Genomic DNA, 22460 nt, shown 5'->3' with positions numbered 1-22460 from the left:
ACAGATGATAAGCATTCCAAGGGAGGGTCTTTCAATGGTAATTTTCCCCCTGGATTTTGAATCAGGTCTTGGGTCTGATTTATCATATAATCTCAGTGACATGACTTGGGTGTTCTTAACATATCCATTCCTCAGACAAGTACCTCCCCCCGGTTTGATATGATTTACTTGTACCGCCAGGTGCAAATCAAGATGGTCTCAGACGTGATGCTGATGTGAGCCACACAAGTACTGAGAGAGATCGCTCTACAGCAAACCGTCGGGCTGACTCAGAATTAACCTTGACGGAATATGAAAAAAGAAAGCAAGTACATCCTGCAAGATGGGTAACTGCCAGTTTCAGGATGGGTGAAGCAAAGGAGGAAATATAACAGGAGTACTTGTGGCACCTCAGAGACTAACAAATTTATTAGAGCATAAACTTTCGTGGGCTACAGCCCACTTCATCGGATGCATTGAATGGAACATATAGTAAGAATATATATATATATATATATATATATATATATATATATATATATATACACACACACATACATACAGAGAAGGTGGAAGTTGCCGTACAAACTGTAAGAGTCTAATTAATTAAGATGAGCATTATCAGCAGGAGAAAAAAACATTTGTAGTGATAATCAAGATGGCCCATTTTGACAGTTGACAAGAAGGTGTGAGGATACTTAACATGGGGAAATAGATTCAAGGAGGAAATTTTAGGGGAATCTTAGGAGCTCCCACAGGAGGCATCTTTGCCTCAACATGGAGATGAGAAGGTGAAAAAGAAGCCTTATCCCCTTGTGTGAACACTGGATTCTTTTCCGTATTGTGGATGGTAAGAGGACTGTGCTCCCCAACTCAGCCTTTCTATTTCTTTTTTTGTTACAATCCTGTGACTTGACTTAAGAGGCTACCCCACAACTGTTGACATTTTAAAAATAAATATATAAAATTCTGTGCTGAGACTTGTACAACTCAATCAATTCAAGACTGTATTTTCTTTGGATGAGTTCATGGAATCACAGACACTAAAGCAGGGATTCTCAAACTGGCAGTTGGGACCCCTCAGGGGGTCACAAGGTTATTACATGGGGGGGAAGGGGTCGTGAGCTGTCAGCCTCCACCCCTAACCCCGTTTTGCTTCCAGCATTTATAATGGTGTTAAATATATTAAAAAGTGTTTTTCATTTATAGGGGGGATCACACTCAGAGGCTTGGTACGTGAAAGGGGTCACCAGAACAAAAGTTTGAGAACCACTGCACTAGAGAAAGGAAAGTCCAGTTACTGCAGGCCTTTTACTCCATCCCCACGCCATTGAAGGATTATTCCTAGCAACATAAGATCTGGTGCTTAGTCATGTCCTTTTTTAACTGTCTGACATGATGGGACTTCTACCACTTCCCTTAAGAGAAACTATTCCATGGTCTAATTGATCGCGTTGTCATGAAGCTCTGACAATCCTCGAATAGGTCGAGGGGTGATAATAAGGATACTGTCACTTTAGCAAGCACAAGTCTACCAAATAATAGAGCAATGGTACAACGTAATTACACAGTCTGCAGGAGATGACGTGTGAGACTCACCATGAGTTCCCACAAAATTAATATTGTGCCCAATGGAGTTACTGCAGCACTGCTGTGAAATCACATGCTTTATTTAGCAGTTGTTAGGGAATTGACTTGTCACCATCATTTTAGAGGTGACCAGTGAAGTAGCATGTCAAGGTTCCTTCCGCACTCTGAACTCTAGGGTACAGATGTGGGGACCTGCACGAAAGACCCCCTAAGCTTATTCTTACCAGCTTAGGTTAAAAACTTCCTCAAGGTTCAAACTTTGCCTTGTCCTTGAACCCTATGCTGCCACCACCAAGCGTGTTAAACAAAGAACAGGGAAAGAGCCCACTTGGAGACGTCTTCCCCCCAAAATATCCCCCCAAGCCCTACACCCCCTGTCCTGGGGAAGGCTTGATAAAAATCCTCACCAATTTGCATAGGTGAACACAGACCCAAATCCTTGGACCTTAAGAACAATGAAAAAGCAATCAGGATCTTAAAAGAAGAATTTTAATTAAAGAAAAAGTAAAAGAATCACCTCTGTAAAATCAGGATGGTAAATACCTTACATACCTTACCTTAAATACCTTTACAGGGTAATCAGATTCAAAACATAGAGAATCCTCTAGGCAAAACCTTAAATTACAAAAAGACACAAAAAACAGGAATATACATTCCATTCAGCACAGCTTATTTACCAGCCATTTAAACAAAAGAAAAAATTAACTCATGTTCTAGCTAGATTACTTACTAATTTAACAGGAGTTGTAAAGTTGCATTCCTGATCTGTTCCTGGCAAAAGTATCACACAGACAGACAGACCCTTTGTTCCCCCACCCCCACTCCAGCTTTGAAAATATCTTGTCTCCTCATTGGTCATTTTGATCAGGTGTCAGAGGGGTTATCTTAGCTTCTTAACCCTTTATAGGTGAAAGTGTTTTTCCTCTGGCCAGGAGGGATTTTATAGTTCTGTATACAGAAAGGTAGTTACCCTTCCCTTTATATTTATGACATAGCAGAACTGTGGTTTCCTGATTACAAGTTCATTCCTGGTGGTCTAATCAGAGAGGGTTGCTCAAGAAAACAGAGGGACCTACCATCTGGGACATGCATCTATTTCCAGCCCATGCAGTAAGTCAAGGAGAATACTATATAATTGTCAACAGGCCAAAATTATTCCATTTTTCACCTCGCTCTCTCGACACAGTTATTGTTGTTTCAGTAAATTAGAAACTAAATTTGGATTCATACCACTTTAATTCATTCTGATTGTGAACATTGGTCTCAGCAGGGTTGGGTTTCCCCCCCGCATTTTTTAGTCTTTACGGTCAAGACACAGACACTGGGACCCAGATCCTTAAAGGTATTTAGGACCTAACTTCCCCTGAAATCAATGGAAGTTAAGAGCTTAAATATCTTTGAGGATTTGGGCCTAGGGCAATAGGAGCCTATGTAATGCCCACAGACCCCAGTCGTCAGCAGATGGGATTGAACCTGGGACCTCTAGAGCTAAATGCATGAGCCTCTACTGCATGAGCTAAAAGCCGCATGGCTCTTAACCAAGGCTATAGGTAACTCACCAATCTCTAGATAGACTAGATGCCATTAGAGGGATAACAGAGCACTGTACCCAGCAGGCCTGGGTTACACCTAGATACCTTTAAGGATCCTGGCCTAGCAGCCCCTGCCTCACACAGATTTAAAAGCTATACTATAAGTAAAAGAAAAAGCCTGTCTCGATTTCAGATTTTTCTCTTGTAATGTTTGTTTACAAAAAGAATTAGACACGAAGACAACCTGGGTTTAAGTGACATGAGGAAGGGGGGCGGGAAATAGATTTGTAAACTAGAATTAATTTTGCAAAATCTGTGGACCTCAGTAAGAACTTCAAGGTTCACAATATCTCAAAGTTTAAAGGCTTTGCACATATTTGTACAGCAGCTTGCACATTAGGGGGTCCTGGTCTATGACTAGGGCTTCTAAGCCATGCTGCGATACAAATAATATATCATAACCTCTGATTCAGAGCCCTGCTATTTAAGAGGAAGAATGCAAACACATTTGTAAATATAATGGCTTTGATCTTCACCTGCAAAAAAGACCCTTAGAGTGGCTCTGTTGACAAACAGACTATATAGGAGCCCTAAACAGGTAGTTGTGAATTCCCCAGGTGTGAAACAGTAATTATTTGATCTAGCTCCAGCAGAAATGGCTTTATGCTGACTATTCCTGATTCCTCTAGTATCAAGGGATGTTGGCAGAGGTGGTGGGGGAAAAGACCTAACAGAGGCTGCTCTAAATTACACTGGGGCTGAACCAGTCACTTGCTATGCTAAAGATTGTGGGAGTACAATGTGGCATATGACTGGGATTTTCAAAGGTGACTAAGGGAGTTAGGCACCCAATTCCCATTGGAATTCAATGGGAGTTGAGTGATTAACTCAGGCACCTTGCTCGGAAAAGCCTAATCACCAGCTCCCATTTGTTCTGTTTATTTTTTTTAATTTGTTTTATTTTATTTTATTTGTATTTGTTCTGTAAATCTTTTTTTCCATTTTTATTATTTTATTTTTTATTTATTTTTATTTGTTTGTTCTGTTCTGTTTATACCCTAGTTGAACTTCCCCGTAGAGCTGTGTGAATATCTGATTTTTGGGATTGCTGTCCATACTAAAAAATAAATACATGAGAAAAAAATCATTCTGAGTTATAGAATCATACAATCACAGAAAATTAGGGATGGAAGGGACTTCAGGAGGTCGTCTAGTCCAACCCCCCGCTCAAAGCAGGACCAACCCTCAACCAACTTGACCCAAAGCACATATTATTTTGAATTTTTCAGCAAACTGAAAAATGGATTCGACGCCAAATGAAATTAATTCAACCTGCATCCAAACATTCAAGCCCACATTAGATGTTTTTGTTCATTTTGAGCAATGTTTTAACCTTTTTATTTAAAAAATAAAATTGAAATACATTTCTAATTGAGAAGTCACTTCAAATTGAAAAAAAAGGAAACATGTCATCTTGAAACTGTCAAAACAAAAGCACTTCAATTTTTTCCCCTGAATTTATTTTTAGTGTTTTGTTTTATTTTTGGTTTACTATTTTTTTCCCAAGTGAAATAGTTAGGGGGAGGGATAGCTCAGTGGGTTGAGCATTAGCCTGCTAAACCCAGGGTTTTGAGTTCAATCCTTGAGGGGGCCATTTAGGGATCTGGGGCAAAAATTGGGGATTGGTCCTGCTTCAAGCAGGGGGTTGGACTAGATGACCTCCTGAGGTCCCTTCCAACCCTAACTTTCTATGAATAGTTTAGCTAATTCAACACAAAATCACTAAATGTTTTTGTCAACCTATATCTGTATTTTTTTGGTGGGAAAAAAACAGTTTGGATGAAAAAAAAAATTGCCTTGCCCTACTTCCCAGCCCTACTTCCCAGTGCATTATTCCAACACCAGTAAGTCTATGATTTTCATTAGCTCATTTAATGTACAGATTCTCTAGCAATGGATTGGTAGAAGAACAACACGCATGGTTGTTTTTCTTCTATCTGCAGCAGCAGTAGAAACAAAGATTACTGTTGTCACTAAGGCAACTACTGGAGAAAGAATGGATGAATTTTAGAGAGGAATTCTGATATTCCCGTTACACAGCTGCCTCCCCGGCATTACACCACCTCCCTTCCACAATGCAAATTAAAACCTTGTTTACTGGCTGTGAAATTATTCATACCTTTAGGATTAAGAGCATAGGCAAGGGCTGTGGGGCGTAAAAGGGGTGAAGCTGTTTGCTGTAATAAAGTCCGTGATCTGCCTCTCAGTCTAGATATGTGTTTCATGATGAGATGAGCATGAATCAGTTTAAAGTTGACTCCCCCTGCCCAGCACCCACCTCCCCAGCATTACACAAACCAGAAACCGTACAATTATGCAGAATGAGCAAAGCAATTACATGTTTGTCTCTCAGGAAGAAGCAGAGTTTATAGTGCAGATGTTTTTACAGCTGTGAGTACCGATGATGATTTAATGGCTTTGCATAATTGATCCCTAACACTGTTGTTTTTGAAGGGGAGTCATTAGGAGGTGGGCAGGAAACAGCAAAGAGAGAAACACAAGCTGTGAAGAAGGTACTATTAGTCAGTCCATAATATCTCTGTTCTTCATACTTATTGGCTGGAGGCGTAGAAGAACCATGGACCTGATCAACTGCTACGTACGTTTTTATTTTATAAGATTCAGCGCTTACAATTGAAGCTTAATCCCACTGCCAGCTGTAGAGGATCTCAACCCACGGAGCAACAGCCTCCCTGCAAGAGCGGAGTAGCCATTGACATTGGGCCTGCTCCTATACCCTCAAAGAGAATTCAAAATGGCAGCACAGACACAACCCAAATACCCATGCACTATATGCAGAGCAAGCATTTCCTTGCCTGAATGTTCTCGGATAGTGAATGAAAGGGGTTGGGAAGACAGTCAAGGCAAATTCACAGTTTTATTCAAATACTTGCAAATACTACCCCCCGTCAGCTCTAGTAATTACAATGGTAGCATTTTAATATCAGTTTTGTTTCTTTTTATTTTAACATCAAGTGGAAATTACAATAGTCCCTTCTTCTTACTACCTCCACCTGCAAATCCGTTATTTAATTATCAAATATTTAACTGCTAAACTTTGAATTTGATAATTCTGTACATATTATGTATCTGCTGCTAGAAGTGGAAAAGAAACCACAGTCAGCCAGAAGGCCTCAATACCAGTACACTGAAACACAAAAATATTTCTTTTGCATTATGAAAATTATTAGGACTGAACTCAGACTTACTAATCCAATAGTTTTTGCTTTATTATTATAATCTAACTAAATAAAAAAGCATTTTTAATAAGGTGGGTTATTAACCATTGAAACAGATTACCATGGAATGTGGTGGAGTTTTCATCTCCTGGAATCCTTAAATCAAGAATGGGAGTCTTTCTAAAAGTTATGCTCTGGTTCAAACATAATGTGTTGGGTTATATGCAGGAATCACTGGGTGAAATTCTACAACTTGTGTTGCACAAGAAGTCAGACTAGATGATCATAATGGTCTCTTCTGGACTTAAAATCTAGTTTAATACCAGATGATTAATAGGGCTAATAGTTTTAAGGCCAAAATCAAATAATATTCTTTTCAAAAATATTTTATTATTAATTTTCCTCTACCCTGTTATCTGTACCTATTATTTCTCAGGTTCTCCAACTGGAATAATCACGTCTTATTTTTGAATCCTGACATATTCACTGTCTCGTGTCACCAAAAATAGTTGGCCATGAGATCTCTTTGCAGATAATAATACCAGACCCAAGACGTCAGTGTTTATCAAGATGACCAATCTAATTTTCTTTATGCTGTTCACACAAGCTCATGTTGCTTTAAAGAAAAGGAAACTAAAATCACACACAAATTTGTGGGCCAGATTCTTGGTGGTGTAAATTAGCAGAGCTCCATGGATTTCAGTTGATTTCTATGGAGCTGTGCCAAATTTACACTTGCTAAAGATCTGGCCCTGTGCGTAATAGCTTCTGCCCTTACCTCCATGTTTTCCCACTGGTACTCATTAGTGTTGTGTATGACCATACGTGAAAAAGTCTAATATTGGAAGCTCAGACTCAGAACTGAGCACTGGGAAGTTAATGTGCTGTGAACTGGAAGATATACCAACAGGAAAAAAAAATACCTTCAGAATGATTTAGACGGTTCTAAAATTGTCACTAAATGCAACTCTAAATTAGAGGAAGACTGGGGTCATGCTACCCTGGATATCCTTGTATATTGGAATAGGGGGAAGGAAGAGAATAGCCATACTTTGCACTTCTCTAGCAACTTCCATCCCGGCATTTAATCATGCTTTACAAACATGGTGGTCTAGCTTTTGTCTCCCTCCACACAACAGGCAAAAAAAGAGCCAGGAGTCTCCCTCCAGTGAGGTTCCCAGTAAGGCTGCCCTGAATTTTAGTCTCAAAACTCAGGGATATGCAGGGGCTGCAACAGAAATTCTCCCCGGAAGTTGCAACTCATTGGAAAGGGAATTAAATGGAGGCAGAGTCATGGTTGCTTCCCCAACAAGTCAGCAACAACAGAAGAGCATGATGCACTATTTAAATGGATGTCTGAGACTGCTTCCTCCTCTCTGCACTACCTCTCTGAGGCAGAATATCCCCCCCGGGTAGTGCAGCTCAGCACCATCTCCAGTGCACGGCTTTGGCTGAAAACGCCAACCTAGCCCTAATGGATTTGGCCTCACAGCCCCCCCTGTGAGACAAATAAGTATCACACTCCACATTTCACAGCTGAGGAAACTAAGGAGCAGAAGATAAGGCACAATTGTCAGAGATGCTGAGCACCCACCCGTCCACTTGATTTCAGTTAGAGTAGTGGGGCGCTTAGCCCCGCTGAAATCAGCCCCAATCCAAAGGAAGGAACTAGAACCCAAGCCACTGGCTGCCAGCTTAGCCCCTTTATGCACACCGCCTCACTTCTAAAAAGTATCTGCTTCCATCTTGCTTCGTGGGCCTGCAAATGTAACAGCAAAACATCGGGCGAGGTTTGTCCACATATACAGTGTGCCGTGAAAGTGAATGGATTGGAACTCATTCTAAAAGGGGTGGGGAGGGAATTCCACACTGCAAGAGGTCCATGTGAAGAAAGTGTTGCCATTTGTGCACTCCCTGTTCCACTTTTAACACCTACAGGGAACCCCAGATTGAGAGCCTCCACTCATGATAGCATGGGTTGTTGGCCATGTTTTCAAAGGTTGGCCTCGAAATTGTGCTCCCTGTACCAGGGCCTGATTCAATGCCTATTTCAATCAATTGCAAGACCCTCATTGATTTCTGTCTTTTCTCTGGAAGAAAACCTGTTTGTCAAATCTGCCTCGATACAGACTTTAGGACCATATATTCAGAATCCACATATACCAGCTTACATAGTATCTGTGCATATGTTTCACACTGATATTAATGACCAGTTCGACCCTGGTTGCCATTTAAGACCTCACATGATATTCTTTGGTGAACCAGAATGTACGCTCCAGGATAAGGATGTTTACGTAGCCCCCTTGCCAGTGAGCTCTGAGAGCCTCACAGGGCTCCACTCCATTTCTGACTGGGATCTCTCTTAATGCTCTTCTAGAAGCTTTTGTTTTGCATCTCTTGAGCCAACCAGGCTGTCAATGCTCCACTTCCTTGATGTTGGCAATCTCTGGCAGATGTCTGCTTCCCGTCATGATTCTGAGTGTCAGTAACCTCGCATAGAAACCCTTGACATGGTTGGAGGGCAGGATTTGGGGGATGGCTGAGCAGAGATGAAAAATTTTCCTAGGATGTGTGAGGTGTTATCTTGCACTCAAATTAAAGTCGTTCGTTTTGCATGAGCAGCCTTAAGGCATGTCTGTATTGCTCTGCAGTTCAGACTACAGGAGGTCTGAGTAGCAGTGTGTACCAAACTGCTGTGCTGTATCTGCCCTGTTCTAAAAGCTTCCTAGTTTTCCTTATCATCATCCTTTTCAGGCAGGACTACACTAATGCAAAGTAGGAACCTTTTAGTTCACACCCACAGCGTCCACCTGGGGGAGTTACAGCATAGCACTTCGGTGCGCACGGCTATTCACACCCCCATACTCCAAACCACGGGGCAGGGAAACATGCCCTGACTGTTGAACAAAGCTGTTACACTCCCGAGCTTGTAAACCAGAGTTTACAAATCCAAAGAATTTAGCACCATTCTTTCATCCCAGTGACGTCCACGCTGAAGTCAGCAGGGCTGCCATCAGTTCAAGGGAGAGCAAAGTGGAATGCGGCAACTTGTCTAAACTACTGTAGTGGCACACAGTGGGGAAATTACATCTGAAGTTGTCTGGGGCCATTAACAACATCTCAAGTTGGGTGTATAAATTCAGATTCCAATACTGCAGCATTTCATAATGTAATTCTAATAACATTCTACTATAGCTACAATTCTGCATTGAAACTAGTGATGAGCAACCTTCAAAAGGACTGGAATTCTGCCCGAGATAATAACATATATTTCCATTATCACCTTTCCTTCAGAGATTTCAGATCCCATTTAGACATTAAAGAGTAGTTCGTCCTATCAGCTACTGAACTGGATACTGTGCTAATTGATCTCATATGGTCTAGCCTGCAGCTAATCTAAACAACTCTAACCTTGAAGATGGGTATACAGCTTTTGTACTTCAGGTCTAATAAAATTAATCGTCTTGTTTTATGATCCTAAACCCTATGTCACAGAGAAGGTCCTCTAGGAGAAAGCAATGACCAGAAGAAGCAAAAATTGATGGACGTCCAAACAAGACTTGGTAGCTACAGATGGCAGTTTCTCCTCAAATTGTACATTTATGCTATGTTGGATCAAAATTGATGCTCTGGCAAGATTTCAACTGTTTCTGAACCAGAAGACTGGTCTCTTCCCATGGCTGGGTCCAAAATGGAATGAAATCTATAGGATTCTGGACTCTGAAATCCAATCATTTATGTGGAATGAAAGGGGTTCCGAATGAAGGTTCCAGTTTCAGCCCATCTACCATTCCAAACTGGATAAGTTAACACATGACTGCAAAAAGAAACATATTTTCACTAGCATCACTCTCCCAAAGTGAGCTTTAGCACATCATGCAGAAGAAGTGGGATATGTATTTTTAGCAGCTCTGCATTTAATAGAGATTTATATCAGAAAAAAACCAATCGCATCCCAGGCTAGAAAGTTTACTCTCCTTGTACATGGGATAGAGCAAAATAAACCGCAACTTGATGATGTCTTTCAGTGTAAACATTTAATTCCATAAATACAGGATGGATAAATAAAAATGATTTAAAAATCATGGGCCAAATTATCTGCTGATTAATGCCACTGATTTCAATTGGATTATGCCAGAAGAGAATTTGGCCCCATTAATTTCTTGGAAAAGGATATGGAGCAATGTGCTTAGGAGTTTTTCATCTGCCAAATGTAAACAGATTGGTTAACAGCAAAACCTTAAACAGACACTGTCATAAATATAAAAGGAAGGGTAAACACCTTTAAATCCTTCCTGGCCAAAGGAAAAACCCTTTCACCTGCAAAAGGTTAAGAAGCTAAGATAACCTTGCTGGCACCTGACCAAAATGATCAATGAGGAGATAAGATACTTTCAAAGCTGGAGCGGGGAGGGGGGAACAAAGGGTCCTCTCTGTCTGTGTGATGCTTTTGTCGGGACCAGAGCAGGAATGCAGGTCAGAACTCCTGTAAAAATCAGTAAGCAATCTAGTTAGATATGCGTTAGATTCTGTTTTGTTTAAATGGCTGATAAAATAAGTTGTGCTGAATGGGATGTATATTCCTGTTTTTGTGTCTTTTTGTAACTTAAGGTTTTGCCTAGAGGGATTTTCTATGTTTAGAATCGGATTATCCTGTAAGGTATTTACCATCCTGATTTTACAGAGGTGATTCTTTTACCTTTTCTTTAATTAAAATTCTTCTTTTAAGAACCTGATTGCTTTTTCATTGTTCTTAAGATCCAAGGGTTTAGGTCTGTGGTCACCTATGCAAATTGGTGAGGATTTTTATCAAGCCTTCCCCAGGACAGGGTTGTAGGACTTGGGGGGATATTTTGGGGAGGAGACGTTTCCAAGTGGGCACTTCCCCTGTTATTTTTGTTAGACACTTTGGTGGTGGCAGCATAAAGGTTCAAGGACAAAAGGTAAAAATTTGTACCTTGGGGAAGTTTTAACCTAAGCTGGTAAGAATAAGCTTAGGGGGTCTTTCATGCAGGTCCCCACATCTGTACCCTAGAGTTCGGAGTGGGGAAGGAACCTTGACAGACACCATTGAGCTGCAAGTATTAGTAGCCAAATTCTTACCAGACAAGCATATGCAGGTGGAGTTACTTTTTTTGCGTGGTTAAGGGTTTGTGGAGAGGTCAAGGATGGACACACCTCGATGTATATCTTCCAAAACAAGGAAGGATTTATTAAGAGCCCTGCCTCTCCCAGCCCTGCATCCACATACAACACCTCATCTCTTATTTCTAACAAGTAAAGCCGGAAAGCTAAATAAGTAGCCTGTATTATACAGGAGGTCAGACTAGATAATCACGTGGGTCCTTTCTGGCCTTGGAATCTTTGAATCTATCCCCAGGTTGTAGAGGGAGTATGTGTCCATGCCAGCATTGTAGCTCAGGAGTTCCTGGCTTCCAGTGCTTTGAATAAACCATTCTCTCTAGAGATGAGGAAGTCACATGAGTAAATGGAGAGGCGGCATGAGGATCTGGTGTGATAATAAGCCCCGCCTCTCACACGTATCTTGTTTCTATCCTGCATCTGATTTCAGTCCTTGTGTCCACCAGCTTGATACAATAGCAAAAACAAGCCACAGCTTGCCTATTACCAAGCACCAGCAGGGCGGAAAGTTAATGTTCCACGAAAAATGCAAAGCAATTGTTACAGGGCAGGAATATTTTGCTTCCATTTCTCTCATCCCCTTCTCTCATCCAGCTCCTTTCCCAGCAAAATAATCCCTGGTATACATGGAAGCCCATTTGAAATTATTATTATTACCAGTGACTTTGCTTCCCAAAAACAACCACCGGCTACATTATTCTGAAGTGTCCCCTGAAACCCTTGCTGAACAGAAGGAAATTACAACATAATGAACATGACACGCACCCTCTCTCTCTCTCTCTCTCTCTCTCTCCCTCTCTCTCTCTTTCACAATCTGGAAATTTCATGACAAATAATGATACATCCAAGTGTGATAAATAACACTAGTTTTCCTAAGACAAAAAAGCATAATTGCTGTTGATTTCCTGCATTTCTAGCTGTCTCGTATTGTTTTCTTTCTTTAAATGTTTCAGAGGAATGAACCACTTGGCAAATGTGTGCGGAAAATATTGAAATTCTTCTTAAAATACAGGATGAAAATGTACTCCATAGCATACTGTGTTAAATAGATGATTATATTGTACAGTACCAGAATGTTTAAAGTGTCAACGAAAGATGACTTCAGAAATGATATGCTGCAAAATTGCTGTAATATTTCATAGACGTATGCCAAGAAAGCCTACTCATGAACACTTGCACAATGTCATATTTTAACAAAGATCCATTACTAGTGTTTCCATAAAATACTTGAATGTGATTATGGTTACAGAAATGACGGATGGAAAGGGAGAGAACATGTGGTATGTTACAGCACCTTCAACTTAATGGTGTCCATGCTGGCTTCCAGCTACTTCCAGTTGGACAAGATTGCTAAACACAGCTGGTGATTTTAAACACAACTGCCTCAATTTTGGGTACCTGAGATGAGATATTTTAAAGGGTGCTGAACACCCGCCTCTGAAAATCAGGCCCTTTTCAGATGTCTTCAAATCGAGCATCCAAATACTGAGACATGCAAAATTACTATTGGCAATTATTGCTGGGGAAAATTTTTAATACATATTATTTATTTGCTGAAAAATGCAGTTTCAGAACGACCAACGCAATTTGTGAATTTGGATCAATTTTTGAAAAATAGTTTGATCACCAAAACACAAATTTTTGAAATGTCAATGTGGTTTTGTTTTGCAATTTCTGAAATGAAACCTTTTGACTTTTTGTTTCAGAAAGATATTTCGATTTGGAATTTCATTCCATTTTATTTTAAAAACATTTTAAAAAGGTTAAAACCCCTCAAAAATGAAATGAAAGAAATCATTACATTTTGGGTCTGGATATTTTCAACGTTTTGGTTTCACCAGAAAAATCTGTATTAATTTAGGCTATAGTTGCTCCCCATTTATATTAGCTTCCTCTGAACGTTTGAGTGATCACGTTGTCTGACGTGGATAATAATGGAAAAAAATCTAAGTTGCATGCACTAGTATTTAGGAAAACATATTCCAATTTTGCTTGTTTGACTAATTGCACTGATTGTAATTGCATGCCCGGCCAGTCAGGGGAAATAACAATGCCATGTGACTTATCTGACCAATCACAGCTAGGCAACCAGTTCAGATTTGGAATCTCAGAAACTTGTAAAGAACTGTTCCCAACCAATCAACAGAAAAATAAAGGAATTAGAAATATATCTATATCTATATTGAGATAGATAGATAAATATTTCTGAATTAATTAGTGTAAATTATAATCTGTGTATTGATTCAAAAAACTACTTAAACACATGTCTAACTTTAACTATGAGTGCTCCAACTGAAGTCAAGAGAGTCTAAGAGGAAAAGAGCTACTATATTGTGATGTCCTGTGGTTAATGTAATGTAATGTTTAAGTTATGGGAATTGCACCTTATGAGCTTTATTGAATGTATATGATGTAAAATTTGCTCTCAATTATTCTGGTATAAATCAGGACTATCTCTATGTGTTTGTACAGCGCCTAGCACAACGGGGCCTTGATCTCATTTGGGGTCTGTAGGTGCTTCTGCATTACAGATTCCACAGGATAAAAACAATGCATCAACACAAAATTAGTGTGAGTGAGAGGATAATCAAGGTCACACAATGTATTTATTCATTATTCCAAATGGGTGACATTTTATATCATATTTCTTCTATTTGGGAATCCAAATCATTTTTGGAATGGAAGGTATCCCCACAGACCCGGTAGTGAAGGCCATCTAACCGTAGACTGACCCATTCGAGCATCACTGGAAAAACACAAGGAGCTCTTTTCTTCCATGGGAGTATTTATCAGATCCACACCTGTATTTAGAGTCACTATAAAGATGGCAGCTACAGTGTGGGTGTTCTGGTAGACAACTAATTGCTACAGGTTCTGCGCTAGCAGCTGTCTGCTGAGATCAGTGAATGCAAAGAGGGGTCTGGCTGACAACACCATTCAGAGATTTAGCAATAGTGCTTTAAAAGGGAAAAAAAAAAGCATCTATTCAGGAGGATGCAGCATGTGCTCAACCCTCAACCCAAGTTAGAGTCTTCTTTAATGTGCTGTTGCTTTGGTTCCAGGGGGCAAAGGGAGGGGGGTTGAAAAGAGAGAGCTGGTGGATCTCTAGGGAGGAAGCTTGCTGTTGCCAAATTTCAGCAGAAGTAGAGATTAACTCTATAGTGTAACCTGGAGTCCCTTCTATGACAGTTTATTCCAGAGCAGGGTTTAAGGAGACCCTGTGTAAGCACATCAGCTGTGTTGAGTTAAGCCAGGAAGCTACAGACCCAGAGAAAACTGCAAGTTCCTGTCTGTCTCCAGTGGTCTCAATAAAGAATACCCATTTGATTCATTTCAATATCATCTCTTCTCCTCAAGGAAGGGCACTGCAGGCTCTAGCTACAAAATTCAGAACTAATCTATGTCAAAGTTCCAGGGTAACTGGGTCTGGTGTTTTGCTTTAGCCCATTAGAGAAATACGGGTGACAGGCAAAGTATGGGTCCAGATTCAAACTCCCTCCAAGTTCAACAGTGTAGAGTTCCCAGCCTTGGCCTCAGACCCATCTCTGAAGAGAAGCTTTAGTTTTGTCTCTGAAATGTTTTTCAGTGATGTTTCAAGTTTTCCTGGTTTAAGTGCCAGGTTACAACTATTTTACATCTACTATATACCAAGGGAAAAATGACTGATTTGTCAAGTATTTGAAGGGATTAAATATGTCAAGACCAGGAAACATGATAGCTATACTCAAGCTTTTTCCTAGTCTAGATGTCAAACAGCACCTTGTACCTCAGATTAGCTGAGAAAAAGTTTACAATCTAACTGGAGAAGATGGATACTGGAAAGGAAATGTTATCTCCATTTTAGAGATGGGCAAACTGACACCTAGCATGATTAGGTGACTTGCCTAAGGTCACACAGGAAGTCTGTGGCAGAGGTGGGAATTGGTCCCCAAATCTTTCTGACATCACAGCCTGTGCCTTGATCACAAGGCCATCCCTGCTCTCTGATAACTTTGTTCCTCACTACGTTCTATTGTCGTGAGCCCTTGTTCAGGCTATTGAAGTTGGGTCCACCTGGAGCAGAGCTGGCTAGAAAAATTGCTACAAAATATGTTTTCATAGGAAATTACTGATTGTCCAAATCAAAATATTTCATGGAGAGGGTTTGATTTCAGTGAAGGTCTGATAGAACCCTTCCTATCAGGCAGCTTTCTGTCAGAACTTGCCTGGCTTTCTGCCAGCTTGCCTACATGGCTCCGGGGCAGCCTGCAGGCAGACTATCTTGAAATTGGGGACCCAGAGTTCCTGGGTCTAGGACTGCCCAGAATCTAGGGCTCTATTCCAGTTCACAGAGAATTATGAAATTTTGGGGGGTTAGCTCTGAATTGGAATGCAACCAAATTTTGAAAAACTGAAGCCTTTTGCAAAACAGAATTACCTTTCATTGTTGAGTTCTACTGTGAACATTTGCTTCCCCTCATCTTCCCAAATTGGCTTTGTGACCTTCTAAAATGTTGACTTGGAGCGAGACGCAACAGCAACTCTGTACAACAGGTCAAGCTGCCCTACTCCCCATCCATTCCATTCCCACTCCCACCTTCACAACACACATTCATCAGGTCTTGCATGGGCTTCTGTACTCCAAGAGCCAGATGGAGTTTTTATTGAATCTGGCACTTAAAGGGTCATCACTCACTTCACTGGCTGAAATCTCCCTTGTAACATCCTCCCAGATGGGATATATATATACATAAAAATCTGTTTCTCTTCATCCCCTCCACATGATTCTCCAAAATTAATCTAATTATTCATGTTAAAAGAATGCAGTGATTTTTCTTCATAAATAAGCTTTATTTTCATTGCTTGTATTTAATTAAAAATATAAAATTAAATACACCTTAAAACTGGAAACTACCTGAAAGGGGGTTCCAAAGAGGATGGATCTAGACTGTTCTCAGTGGTACCAGATGATAGAACAAAGAGTAATGGTCTCAAGTTGCAGTGGGGAAGGTTTAGGTTGGATATTAGGAAAAAAAATTTCACTAGGAGGGTGATGAAGCACTGGAATGGATTACCTAGGGAGGTAGTGAAATCTCCTTCCTTAGAGGTTTATAAGGTTAGGCTTGACAAAACCCTGGCTGGGATGATTTAGTTGGGGATTGGACTAGATGACCTCCTGAGGTCCCTTCCAACCCTGAAATTCTATGATTCTATCGAAAGTGTCTATTAATCCAGAGTGTAATATGCTGTGCACATTAATTAATTGTAATTAAATTTGAGATTACACTGAACTGTAGCTATAGTTTTAAAGTATAACTATCCTAGTTTATCCTTCAATTACATCATTTTCAGATACAGTAGATAACTGCAGCTCTACCTTAATGATATTGATTTATGTCTTACATTTAAAACAAATAAAAGGAAGTTCTTCTTCACACAGCACACAGTCAACCTATGGAACTCCTTGCCTGAGGAGATTGTGAAGGCTAGGACTATAACAGGGTTTAAAAGAGAACTAGATAAATTCATGGGGGTTAAGTCCACTAATGGCTATTAGCCAGGATGGGTAAGGAATGGTGTTCCTAGCCTCTGTTCATCAGAGGGTGGAGATGGATGGCAGGAGAGAGATCACTTGATCATTACCTGTTAGGTTCACTCCCTCTGGGGCACCTGGCATTGGCCACTGTCAGCAGACAGGATACTGGGCTGAATGGACCTTTGGTCTGACCCAGTATGGACATTCTTATGTTATTTATATAGCACCTTTATCCCAAATTATTGTGGGAAATTTTGATTCCATATATTGTTTTCATTGACATTTTCCACAAAAAGTACCATTTTTAGTAAAAAGTCAAAAACTGAAACATTTCAGCCAAAACCCAACCTATTTCAATTCAGAAATCTTGTGGCCATGCCTCATGGGAGTTGTAGTTTATATGCCTCATGCTCCTATTCTGCTTTATATGCTGAGCTCCCTGGTCAAACTACATGTCCCATGATGCCCCAGTGTCCCTAAGTGATGAGAGGAAACAGTTGTATCATGAGAGCTCCTGACTGTGGTGCATCATGGGACATGTAGTCTGGCTGGGGAGCCCTGCTCACAGATGGAAATGGGGGCAAGAGGAAACTGAACTACAATTCCCATGAGGTACTGCCACAGCATAAACAAAGCTAAATATTTCACTTTAGGGGCATTTATTTCTTTGATGAAAAAAAAATCTAAATTTTCCATGGAAAGTAGTCATTTTAAAAAAACATGTTTAACTGAAAACCTAATTTTCCATTGAAAAGTTTTATAGAAAACTTTTGACCAGCCCTATTTATGGCTACACTATTGCCATTGTAGAACAATATAACTTCATGGAAATCCAGGCCCATTGAATTAGTGTCACTTTATCCACCAGTGAAATGCAGGCAGCTCTTCAGTGAACTGTAGACTATTTAATAGTGCACAATCACATGGGAAGTTTGTGGCAAATCCCGGAATGGAACCTGCGTCTCAGTCCTTATCTATAAGACCACACTTCCTTTCCATACAGGACTAGCTAGCTGCCCTATTACCTAAAGTATTTAAAATAACATGCAAATGACCTCCCTAAGTATGCATTTCCTTCCTGTTCTAACAACCTATCAGTGACTCATCTAGTCACTTTTTTAATAGCGTAATTTTATTCACACACTGTTATAGGCCTTCATAACCTTATGTTATGTGCCTCATGAGACCAAAGGGGGAGAACCTAATTAGGGGAGGATTAGCATTCCACTCAGCTGTTTCCCCCTCTAATTTTTTTTTCACTTGTTTATCCAGCAGTGATTAAAGCTGCAGCTACATTCGTTAGCAAAGTGTATAAAATGGTAATATCAATAACTGACAACAGCACCGCAGGAGGACTGACTGTTCTTCAAATCTATGTAAGATGCCAAACAAAAGCCTTCCTAACATCGTGTCCCTAGGCACTGCGTGAACATTTTCTCTGTGCATCACAGACTGGCTCATGATCAATTTAAGAGTTATAGCAAGAGATTGGACACTGAGCATAGCAGGGCCGTGCTTATTATTGTCAGGTATAGCTGCTTTCAACCCAGAGACACTGGGGGCTGCATAGAATCATTTTGTAAAAGTTAAAGAGGTGATTATGCACCGTTTCACGTGTTACCCTTGGTGGTCTTGCATGGTGAAGAATGATTGGCAAGCCTTCAAAGAGTCAGAGGGCAGGTTCTGCTAAATATTTAAAGGGACCTTATGCTCTTGCTTATCTACATTCCCATTATTATTTTTGCCGACATAGCACCGAGAGGCCTCAACCAGGTCAGGGCCCCATTGTGCTAGGTGCTGTACAATCATGTAGTAAACTAGGTTCCCTGCCACAAAGAACTTATAATATAAAAGACAAGACATAACAGGTGAATGAAACAAACAAGTAGGTTGCAGAGAGCAACGGGGAGATTGGGAAGGGAAGATGAGGTAAGAAATTGAATAGGACACTTTGTAGCCAGTCAGCAATAGCAATAACAATTCACCACCAACCTAGCCATTATCAGAAGGCAACTGGCTGGAAAATTGGAAAGCTGAATTTTTTTCCTCTGTGCATTAGATGACACTTTGTGCCTAGTCGCTTTCCTTGTTTTCCTGCTAGAGAAGGTCAAAAATTGTCAACATTACAACAACAGGGGGGAGGGATAGCTCAGTGATTTGAGAATTGGCCTGCTAAACCCAGGGTTGTGAGTTCAATCCTTGAGAGGGCCATTTAGGGATCTGGGGCAAAAATTGGGGATTGGTCTTGCTTCGAGCAGGGGGTTGGACTAGATGACCTGCTGAGGTCCTTTCCAACCCTGATATTCTATGAAAAAAGCTGGTCAATTGAAATTAACATAAGAAAATAAGAACAGCCATATGGAGTCAGAGCAAAGGTTCATTTAGCCCAGTATCCTGTCTTCCAACAGTGGCCAGTGCCAGGTGCTCCAGAGGGAATGAACAGAACAGGTAATCATCAAGTGATCCATCCCCTGTAGCTCATTCCAAGCTTCTGGCAAAACTGAGGCTAGGGACATCATCCCAGCTCATCCTGGCTAATAGCCATTGATGAACGTATCTAGTTCTTTTTTTAACCCTGTTAAAGTCTTGGCCTTCACAAAATCCTCTGGCAAGGAGTTCCACAGGTTGACTGTGTGTTGTGTGAAGAAATACTTCCTTTTGTTTGTTTCAAAACCTGCTTCCTATTAATTTCATTCGGTGACCCCATAGTTCTTGTGTGATGAGAAGGAATAAAGAACACTTCCTTATTTACTTTCTCCACACCAGTCATGATTTTATAGACCTCTATCATATCCTCCCTTAGTTGTCTCTTTTCCAAGCTGAAAAGTCCCAGTCTCTTTCATCTCTTCTCATATGGAAGCTGTTCCATACCTCTAATAATTTTTGTTGCCCTTTTATGAACCTTTTCCAATTCCTATATATCTTTTTTGAAATGGGGACACCACATCTGCATGCAGTATTCAAGATGTGGGCATATCATGGATTTATATAGAGGCAATATGTTCTCTGTTTTATTATCTATCCCTTTCTTGATGATTCCCAACATTCTGTTTGCTTTTTTGACTGCTGCTGTACATTGAGTGGATGTTTTCAGAGAACTACTCACAATGACTCCAAGATCTCTTTCTATGGCCTGTGTTATACAGTGAGTCAGATTAAATTATCATAATGGTCCCTTCTGGCTTTCAAACCTATGACTGTATGAATCCTCCTGGCAGATATGGGCAACATGTGTGGAGGAGTTTTTCAGGGCATTTTGTTCAATTATATATTTAGTAACAGGAGGCCTTAATTTGCTTGCGCCACTCAAAGAAATCTGTAGCTGCAAATGTGGTCTTTTCTTTACGGGTGATTCCATAAAGATATATGCTCGCCATTTTTAAGGTAGATGAAAGGGGCCAGTGTAAATGGGTCATCTCTTTGGAATGGGTTTTTTCAGAAATAGCTCATTGTGCAACAGGTCATCATGGCTCCCTACGTGGTCTTGCATCATGAACAGTGATTGCAAATCTTCAAAAGGTCAAAGGTCAGGTTCTGATAAATATTTAAAGGGACCCCGTGCTCTTGTCATCTACATTTCTGTTGTTATTGTTACTCAGGTAACACCTAGAGGTCTCAGCCTGCCATTTTTCCATTTTCATTCTATTTCTTTCCTCTTTTTGCACATGCACACAGATTTCAAAACTCTTCCTGGATTCTGCTGACAAGATGCCCAGAAACCTCACGTTCATTCTAAAAACAGCTTCAAGTAATTGCTCCTCAGTTTCAGGCTTTAATTCTGCCCTTGTGGCACAAACCCATTTCAGTTTGGGCCTGGCCACCTGCCGCATGCTCAAAGCTGAAGCAAGTAATTAAACTGAGTGTGCTTCATTAGGAGGGAAAGAAGGAGATCATTATTAAATACAACAACATTCTCTCTAGAGCTGAGTGGAAAAGGGATTTTTAATTTTTTTTGTTTTGTTTTCTGTCAGTTCCAAAACATTGAAAAATAATGTTGACGCATGTTGAACCCAAGGCAATTTCAGCAAATTGAAAAAATCCATTTTGTGCCAAGCAAATGATCTGAAGTGGATTTTTTTGCTGGTGGTGGTATTAGCCCAGTGGTTAGGGCTCCCATACAGCTTTGGGGGTGTTGTGACAAATGGGCCTTCGAATTTACCTGAATTGTGAGCTCAGCTGTAAGGAGTATGTGAAAATTCATAAGCTGTTACAATAATCTATAATAACAAATGTTGATGTGGCAAAGTGTAAAAGGGAGACAGAATATCTAAATTAGTCTTAACAAAGTAACCAGGTTGATATGATTCAAGGTCTGTGTTGCAATTATGTTTGTTACAAGCAGGAGATGTGAAGCCAGAAGTTAATGAGCCAAAATTGGTATGACGGATATAAGGCCTAGCTGGTGGACAAAATAAGAGAGGAATGAGCTATTCCACCCATCACTCCTTTTTGGGTCCTGAAAAGAAAGTATGAAAGAGCAACTACAACAAAACAATCTCGAAAGAATAGATGGAGGCTACCCCAGGTGCCATTCCCACCATTTCCTGGGACCCCAGACTTTGATCATCCTGATCTTGAGAAATGTCCTAATGAGCCCAGCCCAGAGAGAAGGACCCAGATGACATTACTAGAGCCAACTGAATCTCAGGACATGAGAAGGAAGAACTTTAACACCAGCAGCAAAAACAATAGCTTTGATGCCATCGAAGAGACTATCAAACAAGGTTGATGTTTTTCTTCTAAAATTCTCTCCAGCTAAAGGGAAGGGGAACAAGGGATGTTGTTCAGATAAAACCCTTATTTAATACTTTACATTTCAAAAGCTTTAACTGTTTTCCCTTCTTTTCTGTATCTTTAATAAAAGGCTAAAAGGATGTCTCACAGTGTGTTTGCCACAGTACTAAGCAGGCTGGAATCTCGGTTTACCAAACCCTGGACCTTGCTTAAAACTGTTTAAAGTTGGACAGTGACTTAGTTTGGCCCATTTATTCCAGTTAAATTAATACAACGGGAGGCAGTGTGACCTAGTGGATAGCGCTCTGCACTGGGACTCAGGAGAACCGGTTCTATTCCTGGCTCACCATTGGTCTGGTGAGTCACCTTGAGCAAGTCACTTTCACCTCTCTGTCAGCCTCAATTTCCCCAGCTGTTAAATGTGGATATGATACTGACCCCTTTTGTAAAGTGCTTTGAAATCTACTGATGAAAGGTGCTGTATATAAAAGCTAGATGTTATTGTAAGAAAACCATTAAACATTAAATTGGTGAGAGCTGGCAATATTATGCTATATTGCATTGAAAAGTCATATTTATTTTGCTTTCCACTATCACTCCTAGTTCTGCTTCAGAATTATTGTTTTCCTGTTATCTCTAGCCATTTGATACTTTTGTGACCTTGGACAAGCCTCGACCTCTCTGTACCTCGATGATGTAATAATCCTTTACCTACATTGATAATTTATG

This window comes from Lepidochelys olivacea (genome assembly GCF_965140295.1).
Source record: "Lepidochelys olivacea isolate rLepOli2 genome assembly, chromosome: 2".
Taxonomy (NCBI): domain Eukaryota; kingdom Metazoa; phylum Chordata; order Testudines; family Cheloniidae; genus Lepidochelys; species Lepidochelys olivacea.
Note: the sequence above shows the minus strand (reverse complement) of the source record.